Consider the following 27,142-nt stretch of genomic DNA (forward strand, 5'->3'; position numbering starts at 1 on the left):
GGAGATGGCGTAGAAACCAAAGGGAGGTGTGGTGATGGAGACGGAACTGGTGGTGGAGAAGGAAAGGACCAATCCGGAAGAGTCAAAAAGGAGATAGATTTGACAGTGGAGGACTGATCACAAGTGGAAGAGCGAGGATAGTAAGGACGAGACTCATCAAATGTGACATGACGAGATATCCTCATGCGACGAGCAACAGGATCATAGCAACGATAACCCTTATGCTCAGTGCTATACCCAAGGAAAACACACTCAACAGACTGGGCAGTCAGCTTGGTACGCTCACGAGGAGAAAGAAGAACATAACAAACACAACCAAAACATCGAAGATGACTGTACCTAGGAGGTGTACCAAATAGGCGCTCATAGGGAGTACAACCATGAAGAACAGAAGAAGGCTATCGATTGATAAGAAAAACAGCCGTGGAGACAGCCTCAGCCCAGAAATGAGGCGAAAGATGCGAGGAGATCATTAGGGCACGAGCAGTCTCAAGAATGTGACGATGCTTGCGCTCAGCAGTGCCATTTTGAGCATGAGCACCAGGGCAAGAAAACTGGGGAAGTGTTCCCTGCTCAGCTAGAAAACGGCGATGGGCTGCCGAAATGTACTCACCAACAGAGTCAGCACGAAAAACCCGTATGGAAGAATCGTACTGAGTGCGAACCATAGTAGCAAACTGCTGATAAATAGAAAGAAATTGACTACGAGAAGACATGAGGTAAATCCAAGTAAATCTCGAATAGTCATCAATAAAGATCACATAATAGGAATGGCCACCTTTCGAAACAAAAGGAGCTTGTCCCCATACATCAGAGTGTATAAGATCAAAAGGACGCTGAGACTCTGAGGCACTAGAAGAATAGGGGAGTTGCAGCTGCTTGCCAAGCTTGCAACCCGTACAATGTAGAGCGGTGTCTCCAGAAACAGGACCTAAGACCCCAACTACCAATAAGTGTGGATAATCTAGCACCGGATAGATGACCTAAACAACGATGCCACTGAGCAAAAGTAGTAGTGGCTGAAGTAGCTAACGCTGAAGCAGTGGAACCGACTGACTGGCTGGTAGAAGCATCAGAAGGGAGATGTAGCCAATCAAGCTCCCAAAGACGCTGAGAGTCATGGCGCCTAGGACCAGTCCCCACCAGGAGCCCTGTGCGACGATCCTGGACACAACAAGAGTCAGCCTCAAGTATAATCCGACAACCATGATCAGTGATCTGACCAGCGGACATAAGCTGCATGGTTAACTTAGGAACATGAGAGACAGTAGGAACTCGAAAGGAAGAAGTAGAAAGTGTGCCACGATCAACAACAGGAAGTGAGGTGCCATTAGCTGTCTGAACTGTGAGAGGGGTATCAGGAGGACTCATAGAAGAAAGATGTGTGGAATCGGGTGTCATATGGAAGGAAGCACCAGAATCAAGAAACCACGAGGACAATATACCTGAAGAGGATGGAGGTGGTGGTGGAAGACTAGAAGCCTGAGCAGCAGACCCATGGGTGGAGGTAGAGGCTGTAGTCATAAGACGACGAAGGAGCCTTACAAGCTCTTGCTCGGTCGATGTGATCTGCTGAGAGCTTGACTGAGAAGAGCCCTGTCGAGAGCCCTGAGAGGTGCGATGACTCTGATCTCTCTTCTTCTTGTAGCACATAGAGGCGGTGTGCCCTGTCTTGCTACAGTACCCGCAAACAATGCCTGAAGGAGTACTAGGAGCACCAGCCGCAACAGGTAAAGGTGATGGCACCACAACAGGCTGGGCAGAGACATGGACCTGAGAAGGCAAGCCCTGTGCAACCAAGACAGAGGTGGACTGCTGTGCAATGCCTATACCAGCCTCACGACAACGAGTCTCTTCAGCCCGTAGCTCAGGCAAGGTCTCCAACAATGAAGGTCGAGGGCGTCGTGCCAACAGCTGAGCTCGAACAGGCTCAAACTCAGGCCTCAAACGAGACAAGAACTCATAGAGGCGAGTGGTCTCAGTCTGGACCCTCTGGCGCTGACAACAGGTACAAGTGCGACAAACATCAGCGCCCTGTAGGTCCATTTGACGCCACACCGCAGACATCTTGCGAAAGAACTCATCCACAGTGGCATCAAGCTGACGAAGAGATTGTGCCTCATTCACAACGGCAAGAAACATGGCATCGTTGCGAGGCTCGTACTGCTAGCGAAGACGGGTCCACATCAACTCAGAGCTAGCAAGGCCCGCAATGTCGAGTGATATGTCAACCTCCATGCTCCCAACCAAAATAGCCTTGGCATAGGCCTCCTGCTCTAACCAAGTCTCATATAGAGAGAGATCTGTTTGATACGCCTCCATAGCAGCAGCAAGATCATCAAGGAGACCACGCTTAGTGTTCTCATCAGCATCTGCCGAGATGGCAGGCTCAGCAGGCAAGGTTGGACAAGGCGGGCAAGGCCGATCGCCGATGAGGTAGCCCCACAACCACTGGCTGCACATGTGTATCTGCATATGCAATGCATACTCCCGGAAGTTGAGTCCGTTGAAGATGACCGGAGGCTTCAGAAGAGAAATGGCACCCGGTTTTCCCGAGGGCGGCGCCATCACAGTAGAGGCAGTAGCTTTAGACGGTGGAAGATGAGGGAGAAGCAGGCAGCGGCAGCAGAGGCAGCGCCCGCCCGTGGCCGCCCGCCCGCGAGCAGGAACGGCGGCGCCCGCGAGCAGGGGCAGGCAACGCCCGCGAGCAGAGGAAGGTGGCGCCCGCAAGAGGGGCGGTGACTCCAGTTGGCGTGGCGGCGACCCCAAGAGGCAGAGGCGCGGCGGCGACACTGCCGGCGCGGCGGCGACCACAGGCGAGGTCATAGGGCAGAGGTGGCGACGCTCGCGCGAGAGAGAAGAGGGATCCAGTCACGTGAGAGGAGAGAGAGAGCTTCACGACGACGGCGGCGGATGTGGAACCCTAAACCATATGCTCTGATACCATGTTGCAAATATTGGACCACAGATTAAATGGGCCAACTGGGCCAAACAGATATACACAAAGCTCAATACAAATATGAAGAAAGCACCCTCAAGAAGGGAGTAAATACACAGCTAGCTATACAATACATCTAACACAGACTATGTGATATGGTAATCGTATCACCATCTTTAACAGAAAGCTTACTGTCCGTGTAAGCATCGCCTTTTAAAAACACAATTGACTTCATTGCGACATTTGGATCTGTAGTCCAGCACTGATTTTTGTAAAATTCATTGCACTTGGAAAATTCTTGCTGTTGAAAGTCCCAAACCTTTGATGGGAGGTGAATGGATTTCAAAATTAATTCAGAGGCTGTAGACCACCCGTTAATATGTGCTGCTCCCATATCATCCAGTGCTTGAAGCCTTGCACCAATATGTGGATTGAAAGAATTTAACACAAGACTTGATATATATTTATTCTTCAAAGTCTCAGCTGTATGGATGATCAGTGCAGCCATCGAGCGCTTGTGTTTATCTGAATAGTTGTTTGGATCAAAGTGAGCCAAATTCTGCAGCATATCCCTCATTGTACTGTATACTACTTGAAACAGAGGCAGTCTGTTAGGTCCAAGAAGAGAACCATAATTGCTATCATGCCGTAAGAGAACAGATCCTCTAATATACTTTTTTGGATTGAGTTGGTCTTTCCTATTCACTTGCTTCTTTTTGGATCCACATGCTGCTTTGCTCTTTTCTTTTTGTTTGCAGTGCTTGTTCATCCCTCGGTCCTTTATAGCCTTCATCTTTGGGTCCTTTATAACCTTCAGTTTTTGGTCCTTTATAGCCTCTTCCTCATCCTTCACCTCCTCATCTCTTGTTTTGTCATTACCATTGAACTGATTATTCATTTCATCAGTCTTGTCATCCAGATTAGCATCCTTCCCTTCATTGCCGTGTTCATCATTAAACTCAAAAATGTGTCCGTCTGCAGTTTGGAAACCTCTCAACCACATATTTCTCTCTTCAATTATGGCAGTTACTCTGTTAGTACCATCAGTGAAAGCAATGGTAAAAACATCAGGGCCTTCAGGGGTAAGAACGAACTCCTTTCTCTTAGAACCTTTGACCTTGACAATCCTTCTGAACCTACCCGTGAGATACGTTCGGGCCTTATCAATCTTGCTGGTGAAAGATTTATGAACTCTATCCAGGTCATTGCTGTGGCTCAACCTCAAATTTAGTGTAAACAATGGTTCATCTGGCATGTCATAAATTCCATCTGATTGTTGATAATCCATTCGCTACAATGATTCTTCAGCCTAAAGTGACTGCCCCAACGACAATTAAAGCATCAAACATGTTCAATATTTTCGAACTTACATTTCTATGGAAGAAAATCGAAGACACCAATCATGTCAAAAGAACTACTGAACTATAGAGTAAACATGTAAATGAAATGATAAATGCTAAGAGGTGACTACTTAGTGCATAGCAAGAGGGCAAGAACTGATAAGATCAATCAAAGTTCATAATAACCAATTTATTTTAGGCAGTCCTATAACACCATTTACCTAAAAACGAATACGTGGACAACTATTTTTAAGCAGTCCTACCAATTCCTCTACCATATCAAAAGGACAACTACTTTTACATAGACTCGACTCAGTTCTTGCGCATAGTCCTTACTGACCTAGTTATGGATGACATTGACCCCACTTTCATGAAGGTACTGAGATGAATAAGTATCCAGCAAGAACACAACATGCCAACGAGAGCATAAGAGAAATGGACAAGCTAACCTAGTACAAAATGATTAAACCAAACTTCCATCCCAGTCCGCAAAAGATCAGCCATAAAAACCAATTGAAATCCACAAGGCATTTGAACTTAAATTAAACCAACCTACTTTTCAGGGATACTGGATTAACAGTTTAACACGTTTGTGAACTCATTCTTTCCTCATCACCTAGGCAGCCCCATAAATAGCACACAATAATTTTATTAGAGAGTAGGAGTTCTTTTGTGTCAGATGCTCTTGAGCCTATATACTCCCAAAATAACAATAACTCACCAACCTGATCCTAAAGCCAAATTTCAGCATGCCTCACTAGACAATACATATCACATGAACAATAGCGCTATATCAAATTGAGGGTAAGGGATCCATATGATTAGTATCATTACCCTTAGATACTTGGAGTAGAGTAGATAGTTGCTTGGTTGAAAAACATTGTGTTGTTTGCCTTCTCCATCTGCTGTTCCTTCATCTCCAAAATATATATTAGATTAGTGGCATAGATAATTGAGATGCATGCACGGTATGCATCCTTGTATCAAAGTAAATATGCACACAAACCTTATAATTACATTTAGAAACGTCCATTACTATTGCTGCTATTGGCACTTAGAATTAAAGATAATCAAAATACTGCTTGAGAGTTGAGACCAACAGTTCATCATTTAATAAATAAAACGTCTACTACTGTTGTCTGCTGCTCTTGACAGATCTAATGTGCAGTTTAACTATAAACCATGAGGTTCTATAGCAAATGACAGTCTATAAACCTAGAAACGAGACAACACAGCACCATCCTGTAAAATCAAGCATGGTGTTTCACAACGGAAGACCATTCATTTCTCTATCATGTAAAAGTTCCCCCAAAACAAAGTGGATTCTTCAACCAACTCGAACTTAATAAATAATCATGGGCAGGTTAGACATAGAGATTTGAGTGATTGTTATGCACGAATCCAACCGTACAGTAGCAGAATGAAGAAAGTGGGAGCCTCTCAAGCGTGTGCGTACCGGGATCGCCGTCGCCGAAGCGCCGCTCTCCCGTCGTGAGCAGTCGGAGAGAATATTGTTGTTCCGGAGACGGAGGGAGCAGCTGGTGATGGCTTGACGCGCGAAGCAGTATCAGCCCGCAAAGGATGAGATTCCGGAAGCGGACCTGGGGACGGCGGTCGAGAACGTGGGGCTGTCGCCGGCGAGCGGAGCAGAGGCGGCGGAAACCCTCGCCGCCACTTGGGCTCCACGGGGAGCGGCACACTTGGGCTCTCGTCGGCGAGGAGGATGGAGGCCGGGGTCCGAGGTCGGCGAGGCGGACGAGAGGCGGCGGAAACCCTCGCCGCCACTTGGGCTCCACGGGGAGCGGCGCGGCAATCGGGTTTCGTTGCGTACGATGGGGGGAGAGTATAGGTGTCCAAACGGGCGGCACGGCCCGGCCCGGCACGGGCACGGGTCCGGCACGGCCCGTTTAGGCACGGCCCGTTAGGCACGGCTGATGAAACGGGCCGTGCCGTGCCGGCCCACGTGCCGAGCCGCCGGCCCAAGCACGGCCCGTGGATGGCCGGGCCGTGCCCGTGCCGGCACGGCACGCCCGCGGCCCACGGGCCGTTCGGGGCACGGCGGCCCGTGAAGGCAGGCCACCAGCCTGCAGTGCACAGTGTTTTTTTTTAAAAAAAAAAGCAAAGTAAATGTATAAGAAAAAAAAATTAAAAATGGAAATAAAATGTTTAAAAAAAAGTAATGATTTACTAATGTTAAAAAATGAAAAAATGGTATTTAAAAAATGGAAATAAAAGTTTTTTAAAAAAGTAATGATTTGCTAATGTTAAAAAAAAGAAAAAATGGTATTTTTTTGTTGTGTTGAAAAATTTAAAAATATAGATTGTGATTCATTATTTTGAAATAATTTAAAGATAAATCCACACTTGCGAAAATATTGTAAAAGAATTTGTTAAAAATAGTAATGACCTTTATTGATGTTTATATCATTACAGGATACAATGATACATGCTGCCTCGTTAAAAACTTTGTCATGTAAAAACTCATAGGGGAAAATGAGAAAACCATGACAAAGAAAAGAGTACAGCTCAAAGGTCAGAACTACTTCTAACAAAATTCTACTGGGGTTGGTCTGGATCCAGGTAGAGTTGCTCGAACTGGGCGGCCAATTCTTGGTTGTCCGCAGTGTATTGGGCATGTTGTCGAGCAAGCTCCCAGTCTTTAACGCTTAGTAGCATTTCGACGTGGTCGCTGCGCAGAGTCGTCCTCCGGTCTTCGATGATTCGGCCGCATAGACTGAAGGCCGATTCGGAGGACACCGTCGACACGGGCACCGTCAACACATCCCGTGCTAGTTTTGAAAGCACAGGATATGTTATCTTGTGGTCATTCCACCACCCGAGGACATTGAAATCTTGTGCTTCGTGGTGGATGGCGTCGCTGTCCAAATAACCGGACAACTCTTCGGCCACAACATGCGAAGAGGCGTCTACACTTGTAGCCGACGAACTGCCACCACCTTGGATTGAACTTGAAGACGATCCACCCCAAATCCTACCCCACTGTATCTTCTTCTTACCTGTAGTGGGGATAGGAGGGGGTCTCTGCTGGCGAACTTCCTGAAACTTTACTTCATATCTTCCAAAAACCTCATATAATTTACGTCTAACCTCAGTATAAAAAGAACTATAATCTACACCTATAGTATCTCCAACAAGTGATAAAATAGCAGACAATCCCCTTAATTTACACCTAGGATCTAAAACAAAAGCAAGAGCATACAACATAGGTATATTTTTCCAATATTTCAAATATTTTTGTTTCATGTGAAAGACAGGTTCAGTTAGAATGTCATCATTTTCGTATTCTTTAAATAAAGTAGCAATTTCAAGAAGGTTGTGCAAAATTATATTAGCAGTTGGATAATAAACTTGTGACAAAGTTAGAGTACAATCATAAAAAGTTTCTAGAAATTGGTGAAATTTTTGGACAATTGCCCAAACATGCTCGTTCAGTACTGAAGACCCGTCACTGTTTCTTGGGCCACCACGTGACTGAACAAAATCAGAAAGGAAACTACTATAAGGTAAAACAACTTTTAACATTAAATACGTTGCATTCCACCGATGCTCTGCATCGGTGGCAAACTTACGAGCTTTCACACCGGCCGCATTGCAAAACCTCTTCCATGCAGCAATCCGCGGGTTAGAAGCAGTTAACCACGCGATTGCTTGACGAACAGCATCGATGTGGTCACCTACCCTCTTCATGCCAGTCTTAACAATCAAATTAATTATATGACATGCACAACGCTGATGGAGTAGAAAAGATTGAGCATACACACTAAATAAAGGTTGCAATATTTCAATAGCCCTAGAATTAGCAGATGCATTATCTAGGGTGACAGCAAATATTTTATCAGCAAGATTAAATTCATTAATTACTTCCCTAATTCTTTCAGCTATGTTTTCTCCTGTATGTGAGACATCTATTAACCTAAGCCCTAAAACTCTCTTTTGTAATTGCCAATCATCATCAACAAAATGAACAACTACGCTAAGATAATCCTCTCTAGCTCTACTACTCCATATATCTGAAGTAACACTAACAGAGAAAGTACATGTACTAAACAGTTCCTTAAGTGCAGTTGCTTCCTTGTGATAAACATTCTCTAAATCTCTAGTTGATGTTTGCCTACTCACAGCTTTAAACCTAGGGTTATGAGATTGCTGAATGTAATGTTCAAAAGCAGGGGACTCCCCAAAGTTCAGGGGTAAATCTTGCCTGGCGATTAACCGGACAAGAGATTCCCGAGCAACCATGGGATCGTACTCCCAACTGCGTACCGTACCGTCTGGGTTTACCATAAGTTGCTGCTGCCGGAGTTGTATTCCTTGCTTCTTGGCACACGACTCCGCATGGCGCTTGAGGTGACCTGTACCACCAGAAGAACGAGCAGATAAAATTTGCCTACATATTCTACAACGGGCTTTCGATACCTCCCTTCCGTCGGGGCATGTTTCCTTTATCTCGTCGAAGTTTTGCCACACAACGGAGGTTCTCGATCTCTTCGAGCCGGTGTGTGTCGAAACACTTCCGCTCGCGGTTCCGGAAAATCCTTCCGAAGCTGTCGCCGCCTCAACCGGTACCTCCTCAACGACAGCCGTATGAACCGGTACCTCCTCCACAGATGGTGGAGTTGGAGCCGATCCGGAGGTACCGTCAAACCCCGACATGTAGTTGGGGTCGAAATCACCCAAGGTGAACGACGGCGACTGGTATGGAAAGTTCGGATCCATTCTGAAAATTTAAACCGACATAAACAAATTTTCGAATATTTATTGAATTCACAAACACAATACAAATAATACACAAATTTGAATATTACTTACATCTTTCCAACCGCGAGCTCTTCAAACCTCTGCGATCAAACTGTTGAACTACGAAACTAATTTTGATTTTTGACAAAATTTGAGCAAATTTTGTCAAAATCAAAAAAAATGCACACTTGAGAACAAAGAGAGCACTTAAAACACTTGAGAGCACAAGATGAGGAGTGTGGGATGAGGAGAAATGGCTAGGGTTCATGCCCTATTTATAGGGCGAAATTTGAGATTTTTTGGAATTTTTTCGAAATTTTTATGAATTTTTTAGCCTCCCAACGGTTATTTTCAAATTTGAACGGTCAAATAGCCGTTAGTGCCACGTGGCGCCTTCCCATTCGACCGCCGCCCGCCTTGTCCGCGCCTGACGGGCCGCCGGCGTGCCGTGCCGTGCCGTGCCGCGGGCCGTGCCGTGCCGGCCCGCTACAGTAGCCGTGCCGTGCCGTGCCGGCCCGCGGGCTCGGCCAGCGGCCCAAGCACGGCACGGCTACTCGTGCCGTGCCGGCACGGCCCGTTACTGTAGCAGGCCGTGCCGGGCCGTGCCTGCTACAGGTTCGGCCGTGCCCCGGGCCGCCCGTTTGGCCCGGCCCATTTGGCCACCTCTAGGGGAGAGGGAGGGGTTTATTTTTCGAGTGAATTTCGATTTAGTCCCTCTAGTTACCAAATATTTATTTTAGACCCCTTTAACTAATATTTTGCATTGGATTTCTTTTAAAAAAAATGCTAACGTACCTAAGCAGAAGGAGATCATGATGACATGACACACTTTGAAAGATACTCCTCCATTCGAAAAAAAGATTGACGGAGCTCGTGGCCCCTCACCGGGAGACCGCGCAGGCCCCCCTTTGCCGGTTCGGCCGGGGGCTCAGGGTGAGATCTCAGGCTCTCTCTGTATGTGGAAAGATCGCGGCCTATCCAAAGAGCAAGAGACACAGGCGACGTATACAGGTTCGGGCCGCTGGGAAGCGTAATACCCTACTCCTGTGTTTTGGTGGATCTATGAATGAAGGAGTTACAAAGTGTGAGCCAAACTCTCCCTTCTTCTTTGTTCGTCAATCTCCAGCCCCCCCCACTCTAAATGGGCAAGGTCCTCCTTTTATATCTCAAGGGGATACCACATGCACCCCTCCCTTTCCAAACTGGACTTTTCTTCTCTTCATAAATGAAGCGGAGATTTGCATGGTTGCCCTCCGAACGTCCTTCTGACGGGACGGCACATACCTACCACCACTTCTGCCGGAGGCAGGCTCGTTGTGAGAACGAGGCTGTCTGCTGACGATATGAACAGTGTCAGACCGGTCACAAATCGGTCATTCTTGTCCACCACGCGTCAGCTTTGCAACATGTATTTCGCCCTTCTTCGTGTAACATCTTGCCTGTAATGGTTGGGATGAAGCCTGGTATTCATCTGACCAGGGCTAACGTGCCATCTCTAAGAAGTAACACGCTAGCTCCGGCTGGAGACGTGTGCCTAGAGGCTCTCGTCTTGACGGGACGGGGCGAGGCGTGCGTCAGACCGCCAGTCGCCACCTAACCGTTGATCTGACCGGTCTGTGACTGGTCACAGACCGGATAAAGGAACGTGCTGCACTGCGCTGCATGCAGCATGACGTGCCTGTCCAGTCCGCAATAAATGCGGTTAGGTGAGCCCTGCCGTGTTCACCTAACCCATATATGTGGCGCAAACTTCATTAGGGGTCGGGGTGCCTCGGCCGTCGGGGCCGGGGCAGGAGTAACCCGACCCCCCTCGGGGAAATCAAGAGGAGGGCGGACACCTCACCCTCGGGCCCGACGTCCCCGAGGGTGCCGGGCCACGTGGGCGATTGTGTCTGCCTCAAGCCTCTGGTCACGATACTCCCGGTCCCATATCACCGACAGTAGCCCCCGGCGTTATGCCAGGGCGATCGCCCTTCTCAAGGGAAGCGGTCGGGCGTGACGCCACTCCTAAAGCCTGGTGACAGGTGGGACCGGTCTCCATGGTTGGGCAGAAACCCAACGGTCTCAAACCATGCACATCGGTCATGGTAACTTGGCTGTCAATAATGGGCGGTCTCTTCAAGACTGCCACATCTCTTGAGCAGCGCACGAATCTGGGCGAGCCGATTTGCTCCGCCTGGAGACATGGCAACGTCACTTCGATCGACGAGCGTGATTAACGCGCGCACGATACGATCTATCTCGACTGCCGCAACCGCATATCCACCTCATGCGCCGCAAGCGGGCGAATGGGATTAGTGGAAGCGTGGGCACGAGAAACGAGGGAGCGAGATAGCGAGAAACGAGGGAGCGAGATAGTGGGCGCGAGAAACGAGGAGCCGGGCACAGCGATGGCAAGGGTATAAAGACACCGTGGAAAAGATTTGCTCCCTTCCTTTCGCCATTATTCCCCTTGCCTTCGCCGCTTGCGCCCTAACTCTCTCTCTGCTGCGCCTCACCTTCGCCACACGCGCTCGTTCTCAATCATCCCTTCCTCCGGCGCCATGGCACGGGGCTCTGCTCTGCTCGACGGTAGCGTACTACCGCCTTCTCGCATCGTGAGCGAGAGGCAGGCGGGGCTGCCGCGCCGCTTCATGCCGGAGTCTGCCACCGGCCGGGAGATAGTGATGCTGGGCGAGGGACGCCCGGCACCTGACTACCCTGGGCGGTCCGTCTTCTTCCTCCCCTTTGCAATGGCGGGGCTGGTTCCGCCATTTTCTTCTTTCTTTATGGATGTTCTGGAGTTCTACGATCTCCAGATGGCGCACCTCACCCCCAATGCGGTGATGACGTTGGCCATCTTCGCGCATCTGTGCGAGATGTTCATTGGGGTGCGCCCATCTCTTCGGCTGTTCCGGTGGTTCTTCACCGTGCAGTCGGTATCGCCGCCGTCGGTGGTTGGTGGCTGCTACTTCCAGCCGCGGGGGCCGGTGCTGAACTGCTACATCCCCTGCGCCCTCCGCAAGAAGTGGGACGACTGGAAGAGCGACTGGTTCTACACCCCCCTCGCCAACGAAGCGCGCCTCCGACTTCCAAGCCAGCCCCCGGCGCAGGTCTCCAGCTGGCGGGCGCCGGTAGATCTGGGGGATGACTATGACGCCGTCCTCGACCGTCTGGCGGGCCTGCGATCCCAGGGGCTCACAGGGGCCATGGTGTACGGCGACTACCTCCGTCGCCGGATTGCGCCGCTTCAGCGGCGCGCCCGGAGCGCATGGGAGTACACCGGGTCCGAGGACTACATGAGGACCCACCAGGGAGTCAAATGGGACTGGGCTCCTGAGGACTTCAAGATATTGGTCCAACGGGTGCTGAATCTCAACTCCGTGGAAGCATCCCTCATTCCTCAAGGAGTTCTCCCCCTTTGCATCGATCCAGACCGCGCCTCCATCCTGACCATTATGATGGGGGTCGGGGCCTCAGAGGAGGAGGCTCCTAAGGGCCACGATGCCGTGGGCGGGAGCCGCCGGGAAGAATCTACCCCAGGAGGGGGTCGTGCTTCTGGGCCCCGCGACGGGGGCTCGGGGAGCAGCCGCCCTGCCGACGCCCGGGGGAAGAGGAAACTGGGAGGAACACCTCCCCCATCTCCTCCCCGAGGGGGCGGGGCGGTGCGTGCCAGCAGCAGGCGCCCGGAGGGGGCCGCGCCGACATCACAGCCCGAGACGGAGCGCAAGAAGAAGCGGCTCCGCAAGACGGGGGAGACGGAACCATCCCGGGGAAACCTGATTTCCCCTCCAATGTGGTCGTTTAACCGACCCCCTCGCAGGTTCGTTTCACGCCTTTTGCAACCATCTTCCCTTTATCCCAAAAGCAAGTTCTCTCTTATCCATCTTGTCTGTCTTCTGGTTTTTTCTCCCGCTTCAGTGATATCCCGACGCGTTCCTCCCGCCATCCCAAGTCCGGCCAGTCCGAGGCCGAAGATCCGGCGGCCGCAGAGGAACAAAGGCGAGAATCTGACCGGCGAGAGGCCGCAGATCGCCTACGGGAAGCTGAAGAGGCCGCCCGGGAGGCCGCTCGGGTTCGTCAGGCGGAGGATACCGCTCGGGAGGAGGCCGCCCGGGCTCGCCAAGCCGAAGAAGCCGCTAAGGAGGAGGCCGCCCGGGCTCGCCAGGCTGAGGCGATGGCGTCTTCCGAGGCAGCTCACGACAAGGCTGCTGGCGCGTCGCTTGGGCCCACTCCCTCGGGCGACGCTCAGGCGACAGCCTCCGGGGCGGCTCGCGACGAGGCCGCGGGCGCATCGCCTGGGCCCGCTCCCTCGGGCGACGCCCAGGACCAAACGGGTTCGGGGGACATCCCTGAGCTCAGCGCGTCTTCAGGCGGGCCGAGCCGCGTCGCATTCTCTCCAAGGCGGCTTTTCTCCTCGTCTTCTGTCGCCCCGCTGAGCGCCGAGCCCCTTCTGCAAGCCTTGGCCGCCGCAAACACCGCGGTGCTAGATGGGTTCAGCGCCCAGGTGGAGGCCTTGCGAGCGGAGCGAGCGGAGCGAGAGGCCGCATGGGCGCGCGTCGAGGAGGGGCGGCGCTCGGTGGATGTCATGGTGGAGGTGGGCCGTAAGGCTCACCGCCGTCATGTCTCGGAGCTTGAAGCCCGCAAAGCGGCGCTGGCGGAGATCGCCCGAGAGGTGGAGGAGGAGCGGGAGGCCGCCCTCATCGCCACCACTGTGATGATCGAGGCGCAGGACACCCTCCGTCTCCAACACGGGAGCTGGGAGGCGGAGCTAAAGAAAAAGCTCGACGCCGCCCAGGTGTGGAGATTATGGGTACCCCATACCCACACGGCATGGTTATCCGACTAGTTATAGGGGATAACTTATATTTTTGTAATATGTAACAGATCATGACTTGGGTGTTACGTTTCCTTGTATATTACGGAACGGCCTAAAGTCCTGGTTTGATAATATTGTAAAGTAGATTTAGGAAACCGATACCGTATTGGTTAAGGCTTCTATCTTGTAACCCTGCCCCCCAACCTATATAAGGAGGGCAGGGAGCCCCCTCTAGGGGCATGAGACAACCTGATCGTCAGATCAATACATACTCGGCGGATTCAAATCCCCAAACAGGAGTAGGGTATTACCTCTCATTGAGAGGGCCTGAACCTGTCTAAATCATTTGTCTCTGCATCCATCCACTTTTAGGTCTCGTGCGCTACCCCCTTTTATTATTGCCGAATTCATGTTTCGACAGTTGGCGCGCCAGGTAGGGGTTGCGTCGAGTTTCCTATCAACGAGCGCGATGGAATCAATTTCATGAGTCGCCGACTTCGTTTTCGCTTTGGGGAGTTTTCACTTCCTTTCCGTCGACCACTTCTTCAAGCTCCTCTTCTCTGACTTGATCCAAATCAGTCAGGGGGAAACTCAATCTGATTTTTATCATTATTTATCATATTGATTTTTAATCTCAGATTAATTTCTTGCTATTTTTTGTTGTTGTTCGCATATAACTACGCGGCACTATTGAGGCGATTGATGCTGGTCATGGACTCGAGGCGTCTCAGCTTTCCGGTCGATCGGCCGCGAGTCCACTCCGCCGGCTTGTCCTCGCCACCGCCATTGCTGATAGCAACAACGACTTCACCGCCGGCCTGCCTCCGTCGCCGCCGACTGGTGTCATCGCCTATACGGTTGGTCGGTCACACCACCGTTCATGGGCGTCCATGTCTTCACCGACCGGCTGGCCTTCGCCGCCGCCGACTGGTGTTTCCGCCTGCACGGCTGGCCTATTATGCCGCCGCTGTTGGGCGTCTACGACTTCACCACCGGCCTGCCTCCGTCGCCGCCGACTGGTGTCCTCGCCTATACGGTCGGTTGGTCACACCACCGTTGATGGGCATCGTCATCTACACCGCCGGCCTGCCTCCGTCGCCGCCGACTGGTGTCCTCGCCTATACGGTCGGTTGGTCACACCACCGTTGATGGGCATCGTCATCTACACCGCCGGCCTGCCTCCGTCGCCGCCGACTGGTGTCCCCGCCTATACGGTCGGTTGGTCACACCACCGTTGATGGGCATCGTCATCTACACCGCCGGCCTGCCTCCGTCGCCGCCGACTGGTGTCCCCGCCTATACGGTCGGTTGGTCACACCACCGTTGATGGGCATCGTCATCTACACCGCCGGCCTGCCTCCGTCGCCGCCGAGTGGTGCCTCCGCCTACACAGCTGGCCTATTATGCCGCCGCTGTTGGGCGTCTACGACTTCACCGCCGGCCCGCCTCCGTCGCCGCCAAGTGGTGCCTCCGCCTACACGGCTGGCCTATTGTGCCGCCGCTGTTGGGCGTCTACGACTTCACCGCCGGCCTGCCTTCGTCGCCGCCGATTGGTGCCTCCGCCTACACGGCTAGCCTATTATGCCGCTGCTGTTAGGCGTCTACGACTTCACCGCCGGCCTGCCTCCGTCGCCGCCGACTGGTGTCCCCGCCTATACGGTCGGTTGGTCACACCACCGTTGATGGGCATCGTCATCTTCACCGCCGGCCTGCCTCCGTCGCCGCCGACTGGTGCCTCCGCCTACACGGCTGGCCTATTATGCCGCCGCTGTTGGGCGTCTTCGCTTTCACCACCGGCCTGCCTCCGTCGCCGCCGACTGGTGTCCCCGCCTATACGGTCGGTTGGTCACACCACCGTTGATGGGCATCGTCATCTTCACCGCCGGCCTGCCTCCGTCGCCGCCGACTGGTGCCTCCGCCTACACGGCTGGCCTATTATGCCGCCGCTGTTGGGCGTCCTCGCTTTCACCACCGGCCTGCCTCCGTCGCCGCCGACTGGTGTCCCCGCCTATACGGTCGGTTGGTCACACCACCGTTGATGGGCATCGTCATCTTCACCGCCGGCCTGCCTCCGTCGCCGCCGACTGGTGCCTCCGCCTACACGGCTGGCCTATTATGCCGCCGCTGTTGGGGGTCTTCGCTTTCATCGTCGACCGCCTTCGTCGCCGCCGACTGGTGTCTTCATTGTTATTGATGGACGACTTTGTTCCCACATTGGCCACTTCTGCCATCACCAAGGGGAATATTACAAAGCTAAGTCATCATTTATTTTATTCTTTATATGATATTTTTCCTTTTCCTCTGCCTCACTACACCAATTGGTCTTCCATTGAGTAGTGAGTCGGGGGCTACAGATGTTATATCATATTTTTTATAATATTTATCTTGATTGCTTGCGACATAATCTGAGTACAAAAGTACCTATCGAGTTATGGAGTTCTATCTTCCTATGCTTTCCGTTTGGTTTGCCAATGGATGGTTGCCTTTGGGCCGATTCCTAGCACCCGGGGGCTCGTTGGATGGACCGAGTAACGCAAGGTGCTAAGTATTATTCGGAATAAATCAAAAGCATAGAGATGAGATAAATTTATTTTCTGCTCTTAATAATTGCAAAAGTACCCGAGTAGTAAACTCCGATCCGTGAAACTTTGTTCCATTAATGACGAACTCATGTCACTCATATGCATGTTTGGGAAGTGCTTAGGCCGACTCCCAGTGCTTGGTGGCTATGACTAGTTGGGCAGAGCGTTTGAACGTAATGAGTCATCTGCTCGGGGAAATCAAAATTGACAAGAGGAGAAATACATATTTATAAATATTTTAAAATACTTGATTTTTTCTCGAGTATTATATTTATATCAGATACTACTCATCCTATATGTTTGTTCTGCAGGATCCAGATCCAGATATGCATAAAAGGGATTCATGGCTTTAGGCTTATCTCTTACGCTCCAGGAATGGATCAGTCAGAACATCACCGACTGGCTTGCCTTCGCTGCTGCCGACTGGTGTTTCCGCCTGCACGGCTGGCCTTTATGCCGCCATTGTTGGGCGTCTACGTCTTCACCGACCGGCCGCCTCGTCCGCCGCCGACTGGTGCTTCCGCCTGCACGGCTGGCCTTTATGCCGCCGTTGTTGGGCGTCTACGTCTTCACCGACCGGCTTGCCTTCGCTGCCGCCGACTGGTGTCCTCGCCTGCACGGCTGGCCTATTATGCCGCCGCTGTTGGGCGTCTACGTCTTCACCGACCGGCCGCCTCGACCGCCGCCGACTGGTGTTTCCGCCTGCACGGCTGGCCTTTATGCCGCCGCTGTTGGGCGTCTACGTCTTCACCGACCGGCCGCCTCGTCCGCCGCCGACTGGTGTTTCCGCCTGCACGGCTGGCCTTTATGCCGCCGCTGTTGGGCGTCTACGTCTTCACCGACCGGCCGCCTCGTCCGCCGCCGACTGGTGTTTCCGCCTGCACGGCTGGCCTTTATGCCGCCGCTGTTGGGCGTCTACGTCTTCACCGACCGGCCGCCTCGACCGCCGCCGACTGGTGTTTCCGCCTGCACGGCTGGCCTTTATGCCGCCGCTGTTGGGCGTCTACGTCTTCACCGACCGGCCGCCTCGACCGCCGCCGACTGGTGTTTCCGCCTGCACGGCTGGCCTTTATGCCGCCGCTGTTGGGCGTCTACGTCTTCACCGACCGGCCGCCTCGTCCGCCGCCGACTGGTGCTTCCGCCTGCACGGCTGGCCTATTATGCTGCCGTTGTTGGGCATCTACGTCTTCACCGACCGGCCGCCTCGTCCGCCGCCGACTGGTGTTTTCGCCTGCACGGCTGGCCTATTATGCCGCCGTTGTTGGGCGTCTACGTCTTCACCGACCGGCTTGCCTTCGCCGCCTCCGACTGGTGTTTCCGCCTGCACGGTTGGCCTATTATGCTGCCGTTGGTGGGCGTCTACGTCTTCACCGACCGGTCACCGCATCCGCCGCTGACTGGTGTCACCGCCTGCACGGCTGGCCCATTATAACGCCAACTGATGCTACCTTCTTCACGGCTGGCTACATCGCTGTCACTACTAATAGGCATCAGTATCTTCAACACAAGCTGCCTACGTTTGCCATGGCTGCCGACTGGTTTCTTCACTTCCATGGCTGCATGATTCTGCCAGCGTTGATTGGCCTTATCTTCTTCACCGCCGGTCGTCTCGTCTGCTGCTGACTAGTGCCCTCGCCTCTACATTTGGTTTATACAGCTACCACTACTGATGGACATCATCGTCTTCCGTTGCCGACTGGTTATGCCGCCGCCGACTAGTGCTTTTATCTTCACAACTGCGCGTCTTCGCTACCAGTTTGCTTCTGTTGCCGCCGACTCGTGTTCACTTCATCACGGCGATGCAACTTTGTCATCATGGTGGAGCGACTTCATCTTTATTATCTTCGGCACTGGCAAACTCTATTGCTGCTACTTCGCAAGTTTTACTACTTCACCAACCACGACGTCTTTGTGAACCTCGACATCTCGGCATGCAATGCCATGATATTTTACTACAACAAGTGACTCTCCAATATTCAGGATTTCTACTTGGACACCTTCAACACATATCTTCAATCAAGCAATGACTACTCGACGACAAGAAGCTATAATTCTCGACTCTATGTTCAGTTGTTTCCCAACTAACCAAAGAGTCGGGGGCTACACAAATATAAGGCTCAAAATTTGACAAATTTTATGTCAAGCTGAAGAAATCAATTAATCAGCCAATGAGTCAACTCCAGGAGTCATTATCTTCATCTTTGCTTCGGAATAGACATTCTACTTCAACAACTTCAAATATTTCGGTTTAGACGAGTTGGGCAACAACATCAACTCTCCTCCAATTATTTGTCTTCACGATTGGCCTACTACGCAACTGCCGATAGAGGATCTCATCGTTATCATCGGCTGCTACATCGCTATTGACTGGATCACCGACATCGTCATCTTCATCAACATCTTGTCAAGCCTCATCAACATAGCCTACTCTGCTGCCGTTGATGGGAAACTTCGTCATCATAGTCGGCTATCTCTGTTGCCGCTAATCATCATTACCGTCGGATGCGTTTGTCGCCGCCGATTATTTTCTTCATCTTCATGATTGGTGGATTTCGCCATCACCGTTGATGCGCGTCTACGTCTTCATCGTCGGTTTGCTTTTGTCACCACCGACTGTTCTTTCGTTGTTGTTGGGCGCCTACATCTTCACTGCTAGCTGACCTGACTGTTGCCGACTGGTTTCTTCGCCTCCACGGCTGTGCAACTTCATCACTTTTGATTGGTATCATTATCTTCACTACCACTAATATTTTTGCCACCTCTGGTGGGCAATATTATCTCTATGTTGGTCGTCTTGTCTCTATGCCAACTGCGTCAGCTACCATCAATGGACAATTTTGACTATGACAGAAGGACAAGCTATATGCTCAGGGGCTCATCAACTCAAGCGTGAGGATTATATCTCCAATTTGGACTTGTTCCGGATACATTCCACATGGATTCATAGTCATGAGTCTATTTTCTATGCTCAAAGACTGGACCAATTATTATTCCCCGTAAGGGCTATCAACCGAATACTTGCGCCAGTCGGGATTCAATTATTATATTTATTTTGGAGTATCCCATAGGGGATAATCATTCAGATCAGAAGCTATTCATATGAGCTACACTTGGTCTATATTACCCGGAAGATTTATTACTCGGGAGCATGTTACATGCGTCATCCTTTAAAGGGTGTCGAAGGCATATTTTTTGGCCTAGGCCTAATATGTCTGCAGCCCATATTTTCAGGTGTGGCCTGTCACGTTCTTTTAGGGACTTAGGCACTTTTTGCTTAGGCCAAAGTGCGCGTGATCAAGTGCCCAATACCTTAAAATCCTTTTATACCGCAGTTACTTAACTTTTTAGGAGTTGGTACAATGCATCTTAAAAGGTGTCAAACAGTAAAGCTTTATATAGCTGTCCCGCTGACTTTTTTATATAGTCAAGGTGCTGTTTGGGTTTATCAAGCAATTGATTGGATACAATATCATTGCTTTTTGCCACGTAAGTGTGCATTTTTATTGACCAATATTATGGCTTAGGCTGATTATATATTATGGTCATTTTTCAGGCGGTTGGTAAATCCTTTATGAGTTTACTTACTCGGATGTTATACCACATATACCATATATTTCCAGGTGTGGTGAAACCATGTGTCTTTTAGGGACTTAAGCACATCTGTTAAAGCAGTGTGCGCATGGCGTATGCCCAATACTTTGGAAATTTCTTTATTCACAATATACAAGCTTCTTTATAGCTATTTTGCTATATCACTCATCATATTTTACAAAGCAGTTGGTATATCACCCGGATCATGTTATTTGGAGGATTCACACCGCATATGCTATATATTGATATCAAGTCACTTGGTTGATTACGATTATCAAAACCACTCGGTTGGTTGGATTATTTATTCCTTGACTATATGCTTGGTTTGTTCAATTAACCACATTGTCGGGGGCTACACCTATTAGGTGCATCTAGTCGGTGCACCTGACTTTATTTTTCAGCCTTCCACAGTCTTCAGATTTGGTAAAAGTACTCGGGAGACCATGGCGAAGATGATTGAAGCACTCGGCTTTGGAGTAATCTAGTTCGAGAGAAGGTTATCTTTTCGACTGTGAAGGTCTCAGGGGCTACTGTGGAGATTATGGGTACCCCATACCCACACGGCATGGTTATCCGACTAGTTATAGGGGATAACTTATATTTTTGTAATATGTAACAGATCATGACTTGGGTGTTACGTTTCCTTGTATATTACGGAACGGCCTAAAGTCCTGGTTTGATAATATTGTAAAGTAGATTTAGGAAACCGATACCGTATTGGTTAAGGCTTCTATCTTGTAACCCTGCCCCCCAACCTATATAAGGAGGGCAGGGAGCCCCCTCTAGGGGCATGAGACAACCTGATCGTCAGATCAATACATACTCGGCGGATTCAAATCCCCAAACAGGAGTAGGGTATTACCTCTCATTGAGAGGGCCTGAACCTGTCTAAATCATTTGTCTCTGCATCCATCCACTTTTAGGTCTCGTGCGCTACCCCCTTTTATTATTGCCGAATTCATGTTTCGACACCAGGGGATCCTTGACGCCGCCGCTGCCCGAGAGCAGCGAGCAACGGAGACTGAAGCGGCGTCCCGGCGGCGCGAGGAGGCCCTTGAGGCCCGTGCCATGGCGCTGGAAGAACACGCCGGCGCCGTGGAGAGGGGCTTGGCGGACCGCGAGGCCGCCGCCGCTATCCGGGAGGCGACGCTGGCGGCGCACGAGGCCGCCTGCGCCGAAGAGGAGTCCGCGCTCCGCCTCCGCGAGGACGCGCTCGCTGAGCGGGAGCGAGCTCTCGGGGAGTCCGAGGCCGCGGCACAACGGCTGGCGGACAGCCTGTCCCTCCGCGAGGCAGCGCAGGAGGAGTAGGCGCGCCGCAATCTGGAATGCGTCCGCGCCGAGAGAGCCGCGCTAGAGCAGCGGGCTGCTAACCTCGAGGCGCGGGAAAAGGAGCTGGACGCGAGGGCGCGCAGCGGCGGGGCGGCTACGGGCGAAAGCGACTTAGCCGCCCGCCTCGCAGCTGCCGAACACACCGTCGCCGACATGCAGCGCGCGCTAGACTCATCCGCCGGGGAAGCCGAGGCCCTTCGCCTGGCGGGCGAGATAGGGCCCGGCACGCTTTGGGACGCAGTCTCCCGTCTGGATCGCGCCGGACGGCAGGTGGGCCTCTGGAAAGGCTAGACGACAACGCACTCCACCAATCTGGAAGGCCTCGCTCCGCACCTCACGAAGATGGCCTGGGCTCTCCAACAACTCCCCGAGGAGCTCGAGAAGACCATCAAGTCATCCTCGAGGGACCTCGCCCAAGGAGCAGTGGAACTCGTATTAGCGAGTTACCAGGCCAGGGACCCCAACTTCTCCCCATGGATGGCGCTGGATGAGTTCCCTGCCGGGACCGAAGACGACGCGCGCGCGCGGGTTCGGGATGCCGCCGAACATATCGTCAACAGCTTCGAGGGCTCGGCCCCTCGGCTCGCGTTTGCCCCCAACTCCGACGAGGAGGGCGACGCCAGTGGCGCGGACGATGCTGACGACGAGGCCGGCGACCCGGGCGCATCGGATTGAGCCCCCAGGCCCCCTCCGATCTCCAGTTTTTCTTTTTCTTTCTTCTAAGCCCTTCAGGCCTCTTTTTTGTATAGATCAACTTAATCTGCAATCAAAAATGATGAAAAATTCTTTGCGTTAATTTTACTTTGCTATGCATATGAGATGAGGATGATTTGTGCCGTGGCCCTTTTGCGTCTTAGCTTGATTTAAGGGCTCGTGCTCAAGTCCCAGTCCTCAAATGGCTCGGGTCGGGGCTAGTGCCTGGGGAGATCCACATGTCGAGACTGGCCAGGCCGGGAACGTGGTGACCGAGGGTTATGGGTGACCCGATTGTGGGTTTTTGCCGATTCCCCCTCGGAGTTCACCACGCCCCGGGGCACGGCTCGGTTCTGGGCCCCGTTTGGCGATTTTAGCTGACCGAACCGAGCCCCCGAGGGCAAGGTTGAACACGAGTGACCTTATTTCAAGTCAAGATTCTCCAAAAGGAAAAAACGGCACAAAAACAGCCTTTAGGAAATTGAAACTGCTTTTATTGAAAAGGTGAAATAAGAGAAGTGAGAATGTGCATGTGTGGTAGCCCCCGGCCAACCCTGCACACCCGAGGGGGGTGCGGGGTTGGCCCGAGCCCAAAACCTGACACCCGACCCCCCCCCCCTCAGGGGTAGAAGCGACGAAGGTGCTCGATGTTCCACGGGTTAGGCAACTCAGTGCCGTCGCCCGTGGCCAGCCGTATGGAGCCCGGCCGGGGGACGCCGATCACTCGATACGGACCCTCCCACATTGGTGAGAGCTTGCTCAATCCAGCACGCGTTTGGACGCGGCGTAGGACGAGGTCGCCGACGCAGAGTGATCGGGCCCGGACGTGGCGCTGATGGTAGCGCCGCAGGCTCTGCTGGTAGCGCGCGGCTCGGAGGGCCGCGCGCCGCCTTCGCTCTTCTAAGTAGTCGAGGTCATCTCTGCGAAGCTGATCTTGATCAGCCTCGCAGTACATGGTGGCCCGAGGAGACCTCAGGGTGAGCTCGGATGGGAGAACCGCTTCTGCGCCGTAGACGAGGAAGAAAGGCGTTTCCCCGGTTGCTCGGCTTGGTGTGGTTCGGTTCGCCCAGAGCACCGCTGGCAACTCCTCGATCCATGAATCGCCGTGCTTCTTGAGAATATTGAAGGTCTTGGTTTTAAGGCCTTTGAGGATTTCTGCATTGGCGCGCTCCACTTGGCCATTGCTTCTGGGGTGGGCAGGTGAGGCGAAGCAGAGCTTGATGCCCATGTCTTCGCAGTAGTCGCCGAAGAGTTCACTAGTGAATTGGGTGCCATTATCCGTAATAATACGGTTAGGCACTCCAAAACGGGCCGTGATGCCCTTAATGAACTTAAGTGCGGAGTGCTTATCGATCTTGACAACCGGATAAGCCTCGGGCCACTTAGTGAACTTGTCGATCGCGACATACAGATACTCAAACCCGCCCGGGGCCCGCCTAAACGGTCCCAGGATATCAAGCCCCCAGACAGCAAATGGCCATGAAAGTGGTATGATCTGCAGGGCCTGGGCCGGCTGATGGATTTGCTTGGCGTGGAACTGGCACGCTTTGCATCGCCGGACCAGGTCGACTGCATCATTGAGAGCTGTCGGCCAATAGAATCCTTGACGAAAGGCCTTGCCAACCAGGGTGCGCGAGGCGGAATGGGCTCCGCACTCGCCTTCATGGATATCGGCAAGAAGCTCAACACCTTGTTCCTGAGGAATGCACTTCAGGAGGATTCCGTTAGCCGCGCGCCGATAGAGGGTCCCTTCTACCAGCACGTAGCGTTTGGAGATGCGTTGGACGCGTTCACTCCCTTCGCGGTCCTCAGGTAGAGTCTTATCTGTGAGGTATGTTTGGACCTCAGAGATCCAAGCAATCAATCTAAGGGATCTTGGAGCGCTCCCTTCAGGTCCCGAGGCCTGGACTCCGACGGGCCTCGGGGGCCGGTCAGGCGCATCCGTCTCCCCTAAGGGGTCGGGTCGCGCTGACGGCTGGGTAAGCCTTTCTTCAAAGGCGCCCGGTGGGGTCTGGGCTCGCGAGGACGCGAGCCGTGAGAGTTCATCGGCTATCATGTTATCCCGTCTGGGCACATGCCGAAGCTCTATCCCGTCAAAATGGCGCTCCATACGCCGCACTTGGCGTACGTAAGCGTCCATCTGCGGGTCAGAGCACCGATACTCCTTACAGACCTGGTTAACGACCAGCTGGGAGTCGCCTAACACCAGGAGGCGGCGGATCCCCAGTCCGGCTGCCACTCTGAGTCCGGCAAGGAGTCCCTCGTACTCTGCCATATTATTGGTCGCTCGAAAGTCGAGGCGGACCAGGTATCTAAGGACGTCTCCGGTCGGGGAGGTCAACGTGACCCCCGCACCGGCGCCCTGGAGAGACAGAGAACCGTCGAACTGCATCACCCAGTGGGCGGTGTGAGGCAGCTGCGAAAGGTCCGTGCTGGCCTCGGGGATTGAGACGGTCTCTGGAGCCGGGGTCCACTCTGCCACAAAATCGGCGAGGGCCTGGCTCTTGATAGCGTGGCGTGGTTCAAAGTGCAGATCGAACTCAGAAAGCTCGATTGCCCATTTTACCACCCGTCCTGTACCCTCTCGATTATGCAAGATTTGACCGAGGGGGTAAGACGTAACCACTGTGACCCGATGCGCCTGGAAATAATGGCGCAGTTTCCTCGAGGCCATCAGAATAGCGTAAAGCAACTTCTGGGCCTGAGGATATCGGGTCTTGGCGTCCCGGAGGGCCTCGCTAACAAAGTAGACAGGCCGCTGCACCTTTCGGCGGGGCCGATCCTCTTCGCTAGGGGCCGTGTCCCCGAGGCGTTCTTCGTCCAAGTGGCCTCTCGGGGCGCACTCGTCTACTGTGCCGATGGCCTCGGGGTCGGAGGATGACAGGGGCGGCCTTCCCTCAGTGGCCTCGGGGCCGTCCTGGGGGTCGGGGGTCCCTGGCGTCGTCGGACAAGCGGGCAAAGGGCCAACTCCGGTCGTCAGGGGCCTTAGGCCACCGTTCGGCTCGGGGGCCTCTTCTCCCTGCTCTCTCCCGGGTCGAGTCCGCACAGGGTTAGCCTCGGGGTCAAAGGGCGTTAGGTGCGGCCTTCCCGCAGTGGCCTCGGGGCCTTCCTGAGGGTCGGGGGCACCCAGCACCGTCTGACAAGCGGGCAGAGGGCCGACTCCGGTCGTCAGGGGCCTTAGGCCACCGTTCGGCTCGGGGGCCTCTCCTCCCTGCTTGCTCCCGGGCCAAATCAGCACAGGGTGGGGGCGCGCGGAATGAGGATTGTCCTCATCGCGCTCCACAACCAACGCTGCGCTAACTACTTGGGGGGTCGCCGCTAAGTAGAGCAGTAGGGGCTCATTTGGCTCCGGGGCGACTAGAACCGGGGGAGAGCTGAGATATGCCTTCAACTGAGTGAGGGCACGTTCAGCTTCCTCCGTCCAAGTAAACGGCCCCGAGCGCTTGAGGAGCTTAAATAAGGGTAGCGCCTTCTCTCCCAGCCTTGATATGAAACGACTTAGGGCGGCCATGCAACCGGTGACGCACTGCACATCCCTAAGTTTGCTGGGGGGGCGCATCCGCTCTATAGCTCGTATCTTCTCGGGGTTGGCCTCGATGCCTCGGGCAGAGACCAAGAACCCGAGAAGCTTGCCCGCAGGTACACCAAACACGCACTTATCGGGGTTCAGTTTTATGCGGGCGGAGCGGAGGCTCTCAAAAGTTTCCGCTAGATCTGAGAGTAAAGTTTCTTGGTTGCGCGTTTTTACAACCAAGTCATCGACATAAGCCTCAACATTACGTCCTATTTGGCTACCCAAAGAAATTCGAGTAGTACGTTGAAAAGTAGGACCTGCATTCTTTAACCCGAAAGGCATTGATGTATAACAATAGGTTCCTACGGGGGTAATGAACGCAGTTTTTTCCTCATCCTCCCTAGCCATGCGAATCTGTTGGTAACCAGAGTATGCATCTAGAAAACACAAAAGGTCGCACCCCGCGGTGGAGTCGACAATCTGATCTATGCGAGGCAGGGGGTAAGGGTCCTTAGGACATGCCTTGTTAAGGTCGGTGTAGTCGATGCACATCCGAAGTTTGCCGTTCGCCTTGGGAACGACCACCGGGTTCGCCAGCCACTCCGGATGGATGACCTCACGGATGAATCCGGCCTCCAGAAGTCTCGCCACCTCCTCGCGGATGAAGGCTTGACGTTCCGGGGCCTGCCGCCGCACTTTCTGCCGGACCGGCCTTGCGCCCGGCCGCACAGCGAGACGGTGCTCAATCACCTCCCTGGGGACCCCGGGCATATCCGCCGGTCTCCATGCGAAGACGTCAGCGTTTGCCCGCAGGAAGGAGACGAGCGCGTCTTCCTATTTGCCATCCAGAAGACCACCGATCCGTGTGGTCTTGGATGGGCCGTCGCCCAGGGCAATCTCCTTGACCGGGACCTCGTCGCATGTGGCAATCCGCTGCCTCGGGGCGGTGGGGGCGGAGGTGCCAAGCCTCTCGTCACCACCCTCGGGCTTGGACGCAGCAGCGAGGTGGTCCGCGCGCTGCTCAAAGCAAGCGAGCGCGACTTTGAGGTCGCCATGGATAGAGATGGGGCCACCGGGGCCCGGCATCTTCATCTGGAGGTAGGCGTAGTGAACCGCCGCCATGAACTTCACCAACGCGGGCCTACCCAGAACCGCGTTGTACGGCAGACTGAGGTCCGCCACATCGAAGTTCACCCGCTCCGTGCGGAAGTTGGCTGATCCACCAAAGGTGACCGGTAGGTCGATGTGACCTAGCGGCCATGTGTGCCCCGGCGTCACACCGATAATCGGTTGGGACGGCCGGAGCACCATCCCCGGGGCCTTGATGGCATCAAAGGCCGCGGGGGAAAGGATGTTGAGGGCCGCTCCTCCATCTATGAGGACACGCCCCAACTTCACGTTGCAAATGGTGGGGGAAACCACCATCGCAATCTGCCCTCCCCGGGCAACGCACGGTGGGTGGTCGGTCTGGTCAAAGGTGAGGGAAACCTCCGACCACCGCGCCCGACGCGTCGCCTCATGAGTAGGGGCCGCGGCCAGAAGCTCTCGCTTCATAGCCTTGAAGCTCCGGCGAGAGACGTGAGCACACGCTCCCCCATC

General features: G+C 53.2%; 1 non-coding gene across 1 annotated transcript; it reads right to left on the minus strand.

Moving 5' to 3' along the window:
• Window positions 1-2,946: 2,946 nt before the first annotated feature.
• On the minus strand, window positions 2,947-6,093 carry LOC4329988 (uncharacterized). Its single transcript, XR_010739667.1, has 3 exons — window positions 5,735-6,093; window positions 5,113-5,189; window positions 2,947-4,256 (listed from the first exon to the last, which is right to left on the minus strand). It is a non-coding gene; the product is annotated as an uncharacterized protein (transcript).
• Window positions 6,094-27,142: the final 21,049 nt, after the last annotated feature.

Source organism: Oryza sativa, chromosome 2 (genome assembly GCF_034140825.1).
Source record: "Oryza sativa Japonica Group chromosome 2, ASM3414082v1".
Classification (NCBI taxonomy): domain Eukaryota; kingdom Viridiplantae; phylum Streptophyta; class Magnoliopsida; order Poales; family Poaceae; genus Oryza; species Oryza sativa.